Below are 16,589 nucleotides of genomic sequence, written 5' to 3'. Positions count from 1 at the left end.
TGAGAGTGGAAATTATCCCTGTCGGTCTGAAAGCTGGCGTCACTATACCCTACCACTCTCAAGTCATCACTCCCACCGAGGGTAAGGACCCAATCCTTAGTCCTCCGCAGGTACTTGAGAATGTTTTTCACCGCAGTCCAATGTGCCTTGCTAGGATTCCCTTCATATCTACTGACCATGCTCAAAGCAAAGGCCACATCAGGGCGAGTACAAGTCATAACATACATGATCGAGCCAACGGCGGAAGCATATGGTAATCGACTCATCTAAGCTATCTCAGCCTCTGTACTCGGACTCTGAGTTTTTCTCAGTCTGGCATTGTGCTGGATCGGTAAGTCACCTTTCTTGGAATTATGCATGTTGAACCTCTTCAACACTTTGTCCAAGTAGGTACTTTGACTAAGTCTAATTAGTCTCTTACTCCTGTCTCTCAATATCCTTATCCCTAAGATATAGGCAGCTTCTCCAAGGTCCTTCATAGCGAAACACTTCCCAAGCCAGGATTTCACCTCCTGTAAGGTTGGGATGTCATTTCCTATGAGTAGTATGTCATCCACATACAACACCAGAAAGCTAACTATACTCCCACTAGCTCTGACATACACACATGACTCATCCTCACTTCTGGAAAAGCCAAACTCTTTGACTTTCTCATCGAAATAAAGATTCCATCTGCGAGATGCTTGTTTCAATCCATAAATGGATTTCTCAAGCTTACACACTCTATTAGGGTACTTTGCATCAACAAAACCCTCTGGCTGACTCATGTAAACATCCTCAGCCAACTTCCCATTAAGGAAAGTGGTTTTGACATCCATTTGCCATATTTCATAGTCAAGAAATGCAGCAATGACTAGCATAACCCTAATAGACTTAATCTTCGCTACTGGTGAGAATGTCTCATCATAGTCAACTCCCGGAGTTTGAGTAAAGCCCTTCACAACCAGTCGCGCCTTATAAGTGTGTACCTTCCCATCCATGTCGGTCTTCTTCTTGAAGATCCATTTGTACCCGACTGTCTTACGACCCGGTACATTGTCAACCAAGTTCCAAACTTGATTGTCATACATGGACTGAATCTCGTTGTCCATCGCCTCTTTCCATTTAGCAGACTCGGGGCCTGCCATGGCTTCCTTGTAGTTGTTAGGTTCATCCAAATTTACCAGTGTGCTATCACTGACAAATGTATCACCTTCAGTAGTAATATGGAAACCATAAAACTCAGGTGTATTTCTAACTCTACTGGAATGCCTCAGAGGTAAGGACTCGTCAATCGGCTCAACAGGAGTTTCCTCCTCAGGTTGATCGCTAGTGTTTGAGGTTCCTTCACCACTTGACTCTTGAAGTTCTTCAAGGTCAATTTGCCTCCCACTGTCCCCTTGGAATATAAGTTCCCTCTCTCGAAAAACCCCTCTCCTCGCAACGAAGACAACATTGTCACTCGGTCTGTAGAAGAGATAACCAAAGGATTTTTGTGGGTAGCCGATGAAATTACACCGCTCACTCCGAGGTTCGAGCTTGTCGTGAGTCTCGCGCCTCACGATAGCCTCGCAACCCCAAACCTTGATGTGTGCTAACGAGGGAACCTTCCCTGTCCACATCTCGTGAGGTGTTTTGGCAACCTTTTTAGTTGGGACTCGATTAAGGATATAGGCGGAAGTCTCCAAGGCATACCCCCAAAATGAGATTGGTAACGAAGCTCAATTCATCATGGAATGAACCATGTCTAACAAGGTTCGGTTGCGCCTCTCAGCCACACCATTAAGCTGTGGTGTCCTAGGTGGCGTCAAATGTGAAACAATTCCACACTCCTTAAGATAGTCTAGGAATTCAATACTAAGATACTCACCACCTCGATCAGATCGGAGCATCTTTATCTTCCTGCCCAACTGATTCTCCACTTCTTGCTTAAACTCTTTGAATTTCTCAAAGGTTTCTGACTTATTCTTGATTAAGTAGATATAGCCATATCTGCTGTAATCATCAGTAAAAGTCACATAGAAGCGATTAGCATCCCTTGTGGCGGTTCTGAAGGGACCACGCACATCGGTGTGTATGAGATCCAACAAACCCTCACCCCTTTCACAAGAACAAGTGAAGGGTGACTTAGTCATTTTTCCAAGCAAACAAGACTCACAAGTGTCATCCGACCTTAAGTCGAATGAATCCAAAACTCCAGCCTTCTGGAGTTGGCCTATGCGCTTCTTGTTGACATGTCCAAGACCACAATGCCACAAGCATGCCTTATCCAATTCATTGGAAGAATCAATGTGCAACACATTATTTCCTAAGTTGTCTACAACCATCACAGTTTCATATACACCATTACAAGGTAATGCTTTAAAATAAAAAACACCATTATAATAAGCATTAATAACACCACATTCATTATCAAATGAAAAACTAAACCCTTGTTTGTACAAACCATGAAAGGAAATAACATTTCTCGCCATTTCAGACGAGTAGCAACAATTATTTTAATCTATTTCTAACCCACTACTAAGCAATAAAGAGTAAACTCCAATCTTGGTGACAGGTGAAACCTTCCTATTCCCCATGATCAAGTTTATCTTCCCGTGCTCCACATCCTTACTTCTTTTTAGGCCCTGCACATCAGAACAAATGTGAATTCCACAACCTGTGTCAAGAACCCAAGAGTTAGAATGTGATGAGTTTTTAGATAGAATAGTGTAAATACCTACATGAGTGGGTTTAACCTTCCCATCCTTAACATCCTGCAAGTACTTGGGGCAGCTTCGCTTCCGGTGCCCCTTTTCATGGCAATAGAAACACTCTACTTCTTTTGGGATGGCCGAGGGAGTAGAAGAACCTCCTTTGGTTCCACTTGAAGAGGATCCATCAAGAGACTTTCCCTTGCGGCTCTTGGAAGGAACGTTCCTCTTCTTCCGCTTACCTTGCCCAATTGCCAGAACAGGGGCATTAGCAGTAGGAGTGGTTACAACAGATTTACCTTTGAGACCACTTTCGGCAGTCCTCAAAAGGCCCTGAAGCTTGCTCAGAGTGACTTCCTCCTTGTTCATATGATAAGTCATGCGACTGATCATAACATGGAGGTAAAGAGTGTAGAATAATATCTATAGCCAACTCCTCATCAAAGTTCACATTCAATTTGAGCAGACGGTCCACAAACCTTTGCATTTTCTGCAAGTGGCCCGTGATGTGTTCACCATCCTTCATCTTTGTTGTAATCATGGAGCAAATGATTTCATACCGCTCTTGACGAGCACTCTGATGGTATCTTTCCATCAGGTCCTGGTGCATCTCAAAAGGGTAGAAGTCCTCATAGGATTTTTGGAGTTCAGGAGACATGGTGGCAAGCATGATACAAGCTACCTTGGTGGCATCTTTCTCATGTGCCCTGAAATCAGCAATCTCCTGAGGAGTAGCAGCAGACTCATCGATTTCCTTGAGCTCCTTGTCGAGGACATATTCCTTGTCCTCGTAGCGAGTGACCATCCTGATGTTCCTAATCCAATCATTGAAATTAGTCCCATCAAAGATGACTCTCCCACAAAGGTTCATGAGAGAGAAGGAGTCGGTAGGGTTTGAGCCAGAAGCAGTGTTGGAAGACATCTGAAAAGAAAGAAAGACAAATTTTAGATTAGATAAAGAGTCCTTAATATAACACCCAAGATGAAATATTAAGGCTAGGACCCAACACAATATTTTACAATTTGGAAGAGGGATGCCGTAATCTAACTTGCAAAATATTTGAAAGTAGGTAAATGACGATTTACCAATTTCCATCATGAAAATGAAATTTGTTAATTAAGTTTTAATTGGATTTGAAACTCCTAGATCTTTTGAGATTCATTAAACAATTCAATGGCATGTTTAAATCTCGATTATACCCTTCAGGTTTGTGACTGGGATACCGAGGATCACAAACAAGGTGTGAATAACCATGCAAATATACTTGGTACTCTCAATGTCAATTATCACCTTAATCAATGTGCCGGTTAACCACACACGCTCCATTGACCTTATGATAAACATTAAGTTACCCTTTGCCACCCTTACTTGTCCAAGTTAATGTGTCGGTTAACCACACACGCTCCATCAACGACTTGGTAAGGTGCAAAGTGTAATTTCATGGATTTGCATCAATTTCACATTTTCCTAAAGTAACTAAGATTGGGAATTTATAAAAGGTTTAGTTACTTTATTACTATCATTATACTTTTAATGAGAATTATAGTCTTTGTCCTACCCGTTCGGCTAACGACCCTCCACCAGTCAAGGAAGCGGTGAGTGAGAGTGGATACCCATTAAACTACCATTTTATAGGCAATAGCCTTATACCCCCCTTATAGACCAACTTCGTGAATGAGGCCTACTAACGGTAAAACCAACTTGTCTTATACATATATATAAATATTAAACCTATAATATTATAATATTATAAGGGTTGAATTTTAACTTTTAAAATTCTAAGGTTTGGAATTAAAGTTTCATTTAGTGAGACTTTACAAATTCCAAAACTTGAGGGCAAGTTTTGAAACTTGTCAAAACTCTTCAAGTCCATAACATATGAGTTTAATGACATCTTTATTAGAAAAACCTTTCATGTTCCATAACATCCATAACTAGAGGACAAGTTATGGAGTCCATTAAAATCATTTAAAACATTATTTAACTAACACAATAATCAAATAATTCATAGAAGATTCAATCAAACTCATATGAACAAGACAATTCAAATCAAAACAAATTTCATGTAATTAGCCTAACATGTAAACTAATACAAAACATGAAACTTTTGACAATTATCTTTTAAATTGGATTAACATGATCATTACCACATCAAAAACATGTTTATAAGTTCAAAAACAGTTTAGGGTAATGATCCTAGTCCAATTCCAGCCTCAAAACTCGAAAATCTGCACTCTGGAGCACCAACTCGTCGAGTGCATGAACTAACTCGGCGAGTTGGTTAGAATTGTGAAGGGACTCGGCGAGTTCCCCAGTGGACTCGGCGAGTCCACTGTCTAGACAGCAAAAATTCGATTTTTGAAGCATTTCTAAGCAAGTAACATCAAGTATATTGGAAAACAAACCTGGCTTTGATACCACTGATGGGTTTTGAGCATTCTCACACTCCTATGGTGTACATGCAACCCTAGATGCTTTGGATCTATGTTTTCTCTAATATACATGCAAACTTTCAAAATTCGAAAGCATCATCCTAACTAGCATACAATGGAGTAACTATACTACAAAATTCTAGTTAGATGACATACCTTTTAGTGTAGTTGAAACCTTGAAGCTTTAAGAGCCTAGCACCAATAATGTGAATGCCTCAAGTGGAATCACAAATCACCACCGACAAATGGAAGAACTTGAGAGGAGATAATATGCACTCAAAATCGGCTAGCACTCTTACAAGAACTCTAGGTGCCGATTTCATGAACCAAAGGGCTTCTTATATAGTGTGGCTACATTAGGGTTACACCATGCAAACCCTAATGTTCATGACTTTCCACATTCCTCATGCTCCATGGGTTTTAACCTCCATGGAGTATCCATGGGTCACCACATGGGTTTAGCCCAACATAAGGAATCATGGATAATTAGCCCACTTTATAAGAATGAATGATTTACACAATTAATCCCTATATATTTAATTAGTCTCTTTTTTATCACAAAATTAATTCCAAATTAATTCTTGATTAATACTAATTAAATAATATGATTTCATATTAATATATTATAACTTATAATATATTAATAAATCATAATCATCCTCTTCATAAAAGTCCATCCTACAAATTGTCCTGGTGAAGTGCAACCCAAATGGACCATGCTACTCTCGGGTCAAGTACATACCAAATATAGTTATGGACTTAGACACCTTATCCAACAAAAACTTGCACCAAAATCCAGATCCAAGGGTTCTAACACAAAAAAATGACTCAATGTTCCATAAAGTTGCTAACTTTATGGACTTCATGCATGACAATCCAAGCTCCCATGAAAAGAAGGCAACCATAGCCTAGATCTAGCAACCTTAAATGAAAAATATAGGATCTTTATACCTTATAGAAGCTCACAAGTCAGCTAGTCCACAAAAATGATATTATCTCGCCAAAATGAGTCATCTCAAGAGCTTCTTCTTCTTCTTCTTCTTCAAATAAATGAAAACACCATCAACACCAAAACCACCAACAATGGCTCAAGGGCTCAAAAGGGTCGAATTTAGGGTTTTCAGTGACTTGGGAGTAAAAGAGGCAGAACAGAAGCAACCCTAATCATCTCATACCTTTAAATACCCGAAAATTAGGGTTTTACTGCATCACCTGATCCCACATCGGCTTGGAAGGAGAACGAAACAGTTCCTTATAAGGGTTGTGGATACCTTCCATGTCACAACGCGTTTTAAAGCCGTGAGGGCAGCAGATCCCATAAGAACTCTGCAGTTAAGCGTGCTCGAGCGGGAGTAGTACCGGGATGGGTGACCCCCTGGGAAGTCCTCGTGTCGAGTAGCCCAAAGCGGACAACATTGTGATACGTGCCAGAGAGGGATGTTACACCCCTTTTGCAGATTGGGATGTATTAGATATGTATGTCATCAGTTATACATGTGAGAAATGGAGAAGTTGTGGTATACCTTATGGGTGTGTGTTTACGACATTACGATGATTAAATATTTTGTCTGATAATCATGATTTTGTTCATATTTACAAATCTTATGCAATGTATTGATCATGTTGCATACCAATAAAACAACAATGTTGCATCCTCTACCACCATCTTCTCAATAAGAAATGCCAACTAAGATGATGGACGTTTAACCTCTATAGTTTAAGGAATAACTCATGTTTAGTTTTTTCATTCAAGATAACTTTAATTTCTTTTAGTGAAACCGAGTTTAATGTTATTTTATATCTACTTTTATTTAAAGTAAAACAACATACACACCAGATAAAAAAAGAATTTAAGAAACACAAACATTATACATTATCGCTTAATATCACACATTATATATATGATGCACATTTGTACTTCCGACTTGCATGAGGTGGAACTGAGCAGTAGCTTTGTGAACGTCAAACAATTCCATGTAGGTTTCAAATAATTCATACACATAAAAATCTCGGAAAAGCTCATGTGTTTGTATGGTGCTTTGATTAAGTTGATAACATATGTATATGTTTACCCATTTTAATTATGAGCTTTTGCATATTATATAATGCTAACTTACTACGCTCAACAACTTCTGCAAATGGTAAGAAGATCCCCAATTCCAACAATTATTCTTTCGCACGACAATACTCACGAATAATTTGTAACGTTGTACTATCAACAAGAGTTTGTTGCCTAACATCAAGTCGATCTAGGCTATTTTATATTGTTTCCAACACTAAAACACTTGATTTTAAAGATCGGAAGAAAATATACACTTTAAGACAATGAAATGGTTGAATAAAAGATAGTCAATTAAACATAAAATAGGGAAAATTTCATATATATATATATATATATATATATATATATATATATATATATATATATATATATATATATATATATCCTTGCAAACTCTAAATATTACTTCAATATCCTTATAAACTTTAATATTACGTGTATATCATTCTAAAACTATAAAAATTACATCAATATCCAAAATCATATTTTAATTAAGATTATATCAATTTTTATTAAATTTTTTTTATCTAAAATTCAAAATTGTATATTAGTTTACCAATTTACCCTTTACTAATTAAATCACAAGGCGCCTTCAATATTGGCGTCTTCTTCTGTTCGTATTCGATCTCCATCAGTGTTGTCTTCTTCAGCTCCATAAGTGCTTAATTTCGCATCTTCTTCATCACAACAGGCATCATATTCATTGAATTAATTTTAATTGGTTTGCATAACCTTAAAAACACGAAATGCATTAAAAAATTAATCTTTAAAACCTTATTGCACTATCCTATGTTTGACTTTTATCAAAATCAATAGGCATGAATCAGATACAAAATTGCACTTGAAATTGAGGTTTGATGCTCCCAAATACTTGTTTAAGCTAAAAAATAGTTCCTATCAATCCCACAACTTGCGAAATGTACATAAAACAAACGAATTCAACATCATAGGGAGGTGAGGATTGGGGCCATTGACTGAAATTGGGTTCTGCAAAACCCACACATGTAGAAACAAACAAGTAGAAGAATTACTTGAAGTAGATATATAGATACCTACCTGCTAAGAACGGTACAATCATCGGTCAAAGCACCAATCACTTAGTAAACCATGCTTTGAAACATTGCATCTAATAAACCCTAACTAAAATAAAGCACAAACGGGCCAGAGAAATCACTATCAGAGCTTTTAAACTCTAGAATCTTCACATCAAGGTGGTTGTAACCCCTATGATTAAACAACCCAACGATCCAAATTCCGGTGTTGAGCACTGCAATCACTGTGATTTTGTCCAACCCCCTCGTCTTTGATTTTGAAGCTAAAATTCATGATGAACCGATCATCACAGAACCAATCATATGGGCTCCCAAATAGAAAACATTGTTTAATCCTCTGGTTTACTCAGGGCTCCATTGACGTGATTGAAGGTGGTGGTAGTTAGTAGAAATATATAAGTGTAACATCCCCCTCAGTAAACCATGCTTTGAAACATTGCATCTAATAAACCCTAACTGAAATAAAGCACAAACAGGCTAGAGAAATCACTATCGGAGCTTTTAAACTTTATAATCTTCACATCAAGGTGGTTGTAACCCTTATGATTAAACAGCCCAACGATCCAAATTCTGGTGTTGAGCACTGCCATCACTCTGATTTTGTCCAACCCCCTCGTCTTTGATTTTGAAGCTAAAATTCATGATGAACCGATCATCACAGACCCAATCATATGGGCTCCCAAATAGAAAACATTGTTTAATCCTCTGGGCCCCATTGCCTTGATTGAAGGTGGTGGTAGTTAGTAGAAGTATATAAGTGTAACATCCCCCTCTGGCACGTATCACAATATTGGAAGGAGAACGAAACATTTCCTTATAAGGGGTGTGGATACCTTCCTTGTCACAACGCGTTTTAAAGCCGTGAGGGCAACGGATCCCATAAGCACTCTGCAATTAAGCGTGCCCGGGCGAGAGCAATCCAGGGATGGGTGACCCCCTGGGAAGTTTTCGTGCCGGGAGCCCAAAGCGGACAATATTATGATACGTGCCAGAGGGGGATGTTACAAGGGGTGAGTGTAACAAACATCTCTCCACATTAGTATTATTATTATTGTCATTCAACACTATAAAGTAGGTATTCTTATGTATATTTATTTAACTCCAAGGTCAATACGTTGAATATACATGTGTCGATTCGTTTCATAAATAACCTCAATAAGTGACGTTATCGGTATTTTGATACCTGTCGAAGATACAAAAAACTTACAAATCCAAAATACACAAAACTTAAATTAATTAATGTTTCCTTTACTATATGTATTTTGTACCATATATATATATATATATATATATATATATATATATATATATATATATGCTAAATTTCAAATGAGAAATAGTTTTCCTATAAATACGAAAGAACTACTTTTGACCATTAGATTGGATTAATCAATGGCTAATATAATTAGGAAATTAATTAAAGAGAGAAAACAAAAAGGAAATCAATAACATTCATGGAGGGGTCATATAGTAAAAGTATATCCTTATTAATGGAAACCATATCATTAATTCGTTATTATCCCAAAAATCGCGCATAATACGTTTGATGAAATTTTTTTGAGCGATTTGTTTTTGAAATTTTAATTCGTGAATCGTCGGTTATTTATACAAAAAAAATTGAAATTGGTATCGAACTTTCTCGATTATAAGAAGCACCATTGCATTTTTTTAAAGAAACATACAAAGCAGATGAAGTAATTCAAGATTGAAGACAAAAATGTAAAAAAGTAAATTTTCAAACAGGAACACATCACCAATATGCATTGAGGACGACGATTTTGTAAATCCACCAAAGAAGAAAGTAAGTTAACTACAATATTCTTGTATGCACAAATAATTTCAACGGACTATGGAGTTTATTAATTCCCGTTTAAGAAATAATGATTATACTGTTTGAATTCGTATTTGTAAATCAACATTATTTCTTTTCTGAATAACATCTTTGAAAGTTTATGGTACAATATATATTATTTACTGTTTTCATTGTTGAAGAAGAAAAAAAAAAGGAAAAAATACATGAAATTTCTCATGATGAGGATGAAGCACAAAAAAGACCTTTAACGCGGCCAATAGAGAGGGATTAAAAAAAAGTAAGGTCAGTGAACCATTGATTCCATCAAAGAAACTAGATTTTGATCATTTTCATAAGATTAGCATAAGAATGTCACCAAATTCTTTATACATAGTAGTCAAATCATTATTTGATGAACAAATGAGAATGTTAATAGATAATGAATTTGGTGGTTCGTTAAAGATTCAAATGACAAAATTACCATCACCCTTAGCATACTATTTGATACACCATTTCGACAAGGAAGCTATTTCTATTAGACTAGAAAGTGAGAGGTTATTCAAAGACAGGGAAACAATATATCCAATGTTTGAAATACTATTACACAATGTTGAATTCAATTAACTTTCTGAATGTGCTATTTGAAACGTCCCAAAACTCATAGAATATTTTTTTCTTTCCATTTTTAAGTAATTAAACCATTCATTCCATTTTATATCAGATCATCATAGTATCAAAAGTAATTCCAAAATAAATATCAGAATATCATAAAAATACAATTGTGGAAAATTACAATGAGATTTTTCATTTTAAAGTAGATTAACCACTTAAAACCTTTTACTTAAATTCAACAAGTGGCATATATTTACTTGAAACCATAATGTTATCAAAGTCGAATTACAAGAACAACAAAAATCAATATCTTCGATGCGTGTGTACAGTCCCACCGAGCTCTTCTCACGAACAACCTGCAAAATATTTTATCCACAACTATAAGCATAAAGCTGAAAGGTCTAGTATGCTCAAGAGTCATATTAAAGTGATATTGCTAAATAACATATGATACTAATGGGTCACACTAACAACAACTTGATACAATTGATTATTTATTAGCAATTGATTTTAATAAATATTCAATAAAACTCTTATATTTAAATTGGAAATTATTTATTTCATGGAAATAATAATTTTCTTTAGCAAGTAACATTATATTATTTCATATGGTATGATTTAATAAGTCATGCATAACTTTTTGGACTAGTTGAAAGCATTTTGTCTTTTACTCAAAAGACAAAGTTTATATTTTATAAACCTTGAGTTTATAAAATTTAAACTAACTTTCCTCTTTTTTATACAATTTTCGAAATTTGCATAAAAAGAAGAAAAGTATGGGCTTTCCATTAGTTTATTCAAAAGTAATGAAGCATGGGAGACATGTTTATGACATGAGGACATATGTGCTTAAAGTGTTAAGACCTAATGGTTAATACTTTCACTTTATGCATATAAATAAGGGGCTTGAATTTGGCTAGTGTGCTCATTCCTTTCTTGATGTAAAATCCGAATCCTCCTTCTCCTCCCTCTTTCTCTCTAGTTTTGGTTAGAAAACTTGAAGAACACTTGCATCTTCATGCCCTCTTTAAGTTCATATTGGTTATGAACATAAAGCTTAAGGGTTTAAGAGTTTTGGACTAGCATCTACATCAAGTTGAGTCATTATTGGTGTCTCAAAGGTTCCACATTCTTCATCAACTTCCAAGCCTCCCAAGAAGACCTAAAGAACTACAAAGGTTGTTATTTCTTCATCTCTTCTTTGGTTGGTGTTTAAATCTTTCTATAACTTGAAAGAAGATCCTTGGTGGGTATAAAATGTTTATGTTATTTAAAAAATTAAAGTCTTCTGTTGCCATATTTTTAAGTTTATGAAACTATTTTTGAACTAAAACCCAACAATTGGTATCAGAGCCACCCTGCAAGTTTGGTTAGATTTTTTTATTTTTGGAAATCTTAGTTTTTGGAGAATATGGATAACTTGTTTTTGTATAAAAATAAGTTCATACATATTTTCTATGACAACTTTTTTTTGTTATGTTATGTGACAAAAGCATCATGCATCTTTTGTCATTTAAAGTTGTCTTAGAAAAACAAAGGTTGTTTGATGTGCGTATTGATGTATATGATGTGTGTATTGATGTATATGATGTGCATAAACTAGCCAATGACCAATGTGTTGTTATGTTGTAGTGTTGGTTATTTTTGTTATAAAATGGTTGTAATAATTTATTTATTCATATGATATGTAATAATTAAATAGATTAGATTTTCTTGGTTATTTTTGTAAAGTAATAGATTAGTTTTTAGAATTAATTTATTTGTACAAACCTCAAATATATGCAATCCTTTTGAAAAACACCCACACGTATCTTGTATGCATTAGTGGGATAAAGGACACCTAATCGTTTAGTGTTGTCTTTTGATGGCTGTGGTGTCTTCGCGATTTCTATAACCAAATTATTGTCAGATTACACAAGTTTTTCAAATTGGACGATTTGATCGGAAATCTTTTATGATAAAGGATACCTAAGCAAGAGAGTTCCGAGGCATAGATGGGATCAAACATGTCTAATTAAATTTGTTATTAGAGATCCCATAAATCTAGAAATTATATAGCAAGATATAATTAATAATCGATATCTACCGGGTTGAATTCAAATAGATGGGATAAATGATACTTAACCATTTATTTGTTTTGCAACTTGGATCCTAGACTTTGATAATTAATGTTTTTGGAAACTAAAAGGGTATTAATTATTAAAGATTAAATATTGAAAATACTAAATGAATTTTGTAAAAATTTTGTAGTTAAATAATCCATTTTAATTACCATGAATTGCCATTTTCTTTAATGACTCAATGAAACAATAACATTCAATAGACATAACTTTAGTGAATGAGTTCATGTCTTAAGAGACAATCTCGTAAGAGATATGAAATTGTATACACTTAAAGGTCGTAGTCCAAAAACTATTTTCTTTGAGCAATAAAACTGAACGTGATACCTAGTAAAGGCATCACTGTGATGCTAAAGATACTTTTAACATGAAGCTAGGAATAGTTATTCATGACTTCTAGGAAGTATTGGATAATTTAAACATATATCTGATGATATAACAGGTCAAGCAATATTCCAATAAATACAGTGATATTTTATTTAAAGCTAGTTTAAACATTGGAATAATGCAAGTCTAAAAGAGTCACCTAGTGTGATCTAAGAGGCTCATGTTTTATGGATTGAACACCTTTAAGCCCAAGAAATATAATAAAGCTCACATAGATGGATCTTGTTTCTTTTGTGAAGAAACTGGACAGTGGAAAATGATTTACTCCTCTTATTTGGAAAGAAAGTCTGGAAGAGACTAGTACTTATTTTATCTACTAGATAGAACTCATACTTTTCATATAACACTTAGGTACTTGGTACTTAAATGTTAATCTAATATTTGTAAATGGTTTGCAGATATTTACTGAAGAGTAACCAGATGAGCACAACTAAGTTGGAACTACACTCTCAGAGTTTAGTTTATTATTTATGCTTAGAACATAAATTACTTGTAATGTAAAACAATATTTGTTTTGGAACAATATATGTTTTAATTTAGCATGTCTAAATTTATGTCTCAGTTATTTTATTCAAATGTTTGATTATTTACTCAATCGTTTTTCATAACGATAATATTCATATTCTGAAATGATTAACTTCTATTTATGAGACTATATCTCTTAATAGAATTGTGGAGTAAATATCAACATTCTTATAAATAAAATTAAGTTCTATATGCAAACAATTTTGACTTAAACTTGTTTTAAATCAAACTCATCTTTGACATTGTTATCTTTATTATATAAATGCTATTCACATATTCCAACTTCAAGAAAGGGATCTTTGAAGGAAAATAATATAGTTTATTTAACATATGTGAACCTTATTTATATGTAAAGGATTCCTAATGATATTTTCACTAAGGTGTAGAGAAAATAATTAAGGAACTTTACACTTTGGTGTATGACTTCCTTTCTAATGAATGTCTGAGATTAAGCACAAGATACTAAATCAACTTAATTAACAACTATAGTAGTTTTAATTATATTTTACGTGGTAAAGTATAATTGTGAAATCTTTGTTGAAGGTTTCAAAAGTTGAGATACAAACTGGTAAGAACCATCTAAGGCCTTAATGATAATAAATGATGAATTAAATCCTACTTGGTATGATTTACTTTCTAATCGGTAGAAATATCCTCCTTTAATATTTTTGGGATAATACTTCAATCACTATTAAGTGTATCCTGAATACAAATACCAACTAATAAGTAGATTAAACACTTTATAAGATTTAGTATGGAAAGGCTCCATCCTCATCTTACTAAATGTTTTATGAATTTGAGGTTGATGTTAGACTAAAGCTTCTAAACCCAAAATCTACTAAATACATATTTGTATAATACTCTAAATGTGGCTTCGATCATTATATGAAAACTCGCCAAGAATAAGTCCTCTTATTCTTGTGAAAGCTAAGTTAGTAGAAAGCAAGCTTCTAATGACAAAGTAAGTGGGAGGTACATGGTGTTGGATTAGTGTCTAAGCCCGTAACTATATTTAGTATGTACTTGCCCCGATTGTGCATGGTCCTTTTGGGTTGCCTTCACCAGAGCAACTTGACAGGGTGATTTATGAAGAGAGAGGTTATTATGGTTTATTAATATATTATATGAATAATATATTAAAGGAGAAATCATATAGTTTAATTAATATTAGACAAGAATTAATTAAGAATTAATTCTACGGCTAAAAGACATTAATTAAATAAAGGGGACTTAAACTGTCAAATGTATGATAGTTGAGTATTAGGCTAAGAAGCCTTATGGACTAGGCATGGACGAAATTAGGGATGTGTTCATCCTAATTTCGGCCATAAGGGCCCTATTCCAGAAGCTTCCTTGGATTGCTTAAGGCCTAAGTTGTCCATTAGGGTTTTGACCGAAACCCTAGCAGCACAAGTATAAATAGAACCCCTAGGGCATCAGTTTTCGGCCACTTGAAACCCTAGAAGAGTTCATAGCCGAAAAATTATGCCTCTCCCCTCTCTCCAATATCATCCTCTTGCTTGTGTGGTGTTTGTAAGTCATTAGAGGGGTGACATTTGTGACTCTAAGCTTCAAGACAAGAAGATCCAAGCCATTGTTGAATAGGTAATCATCTAGATCTGTTTTCATATGTTATTTTCGAAATATACATGCTAGATCTAGGGTTCTTAAGTCTTGGATGAATTGCATGTACAATAGAGAAACCTAGATCCAATCTTTAGGGTTTGCATGAGCACATAGGATGTTCTTTTGTATAAAACCCATCAGAGATATCAGATAGGTTGGTTTCTATTGTATTGATGCTTTGTGTTTTCCTTCTTGCTTTAAAATCAATTTTTTGGCCCCCTGACTAACAGACTCGGCGAGTCCCAAAGTGGGCCCGACGAGTAGGATGAACTCGACGAGTCCATAAGGGGACTCGGCGAGTCGGGACGTCAGACAGAGGGATTCTCGGGATTTCTTGCTGTTTTGCTGAAGGATAATTACCAAAACTGTTTTTGACTAATAAAATCCGAATTTTATTATTATTATGTGATTATCCTTACCAAAACAAAAGATAATTACCAATTAATTGAATAATAAATTCCTTATATTATAAAATTTGATTATTTGAATTATTTCTTGATTTATCTAGTGAATAAAATGGAACAGGTCAAATTTAGATAATCATTTAATTAAATGTTTAATTTACATTATTTGCTATTTGATCTTATGTGTTTTGAAAAGTTCAAAACTTGCCCTCAAGTTTTGAAATTTAATTTTTTAATTAAAAGTTTAATTTGAATTATTTAAATTTCAAACCCTAGAATTTTACAAGTTTAAAATTCAACCTTATACTTTATAATATTATAAGAATAACTATTATATATGTATAACTTAAATGCTAGTCTTACCGTTAGTAGGCCTCATTCACATAGCTAGTCTATAAGGGGTGTTTAAGGAAGCGACCTGTAAAATGACCGCCATTGGGTATCCACTCTTACCCGCCGCACCCTTGACTAGTGGAGGGTCGTTAGCCGAACGGGTAAGATAGGGCAACCCTTTCCTCATTAAAAGGATAATGAATTTATAAAGTAACTAAATGTTTTTTTTTTAAATTCCCAATCTTAGTTACTTTAGGCAAAAGTGAATTGATGAAATTCCATGAAATTACACTTTGTACCCTTGCTATGACGTTAGTGGAGCGTGTGTGGTTAACCGACACACTATTTGGGCTCTAAGCAAAGGTGGCAAAGGGTGACTCAATGTTTGTCATAGTTTGATGGAGTGTGTGCGGTTAACCGGCACGTCGAATAGGTGACTGTAACATTGAGGGCACCATGTACATTTGCATGGTTATTCACACCCGCTTTGTGATCCTCGGCATCCCAATCAGAAACTTGAGGGGCATATCAAGATTTAAACATGCCATTGAAAATTTCAATGAATCTCAAA

General features: G+C 34.8%; 1 pseudogene; it reads left to right on the top strand.

Moving 5' to 3' along the window:
* The first annotated feature begins 6,387 nt into the window (after positions 1-6,387).
* LOC145135323 (5S ribosomal RNA) lies at positions 6,388-6,505 on the top strand (annotated as a pseudogene).
* Positions 6,506-16,589: the final 10,084 nt, after the last annotated feature.

Source organism: Lactuca virosa, chromosome 8 (assembly GCF_052849685.1).
Source record: "Lactuca virosa cultivar CGN04683 chromosome 8, Lactuca_virosa_CGN04683_v6, whole genome shotgun sequence".
NCBI classification, from domain to species: Eukaryota; Viridiplantae; Streptophyta; class Magnoliopsida; order Asterales; family Asteraceae; genus Lactuca; species Lactuca virosa.
Note: the sequence above shows the minus strand (reverse complement) of the source record. Positions and strands in the feature narration are given on the sequence as shown.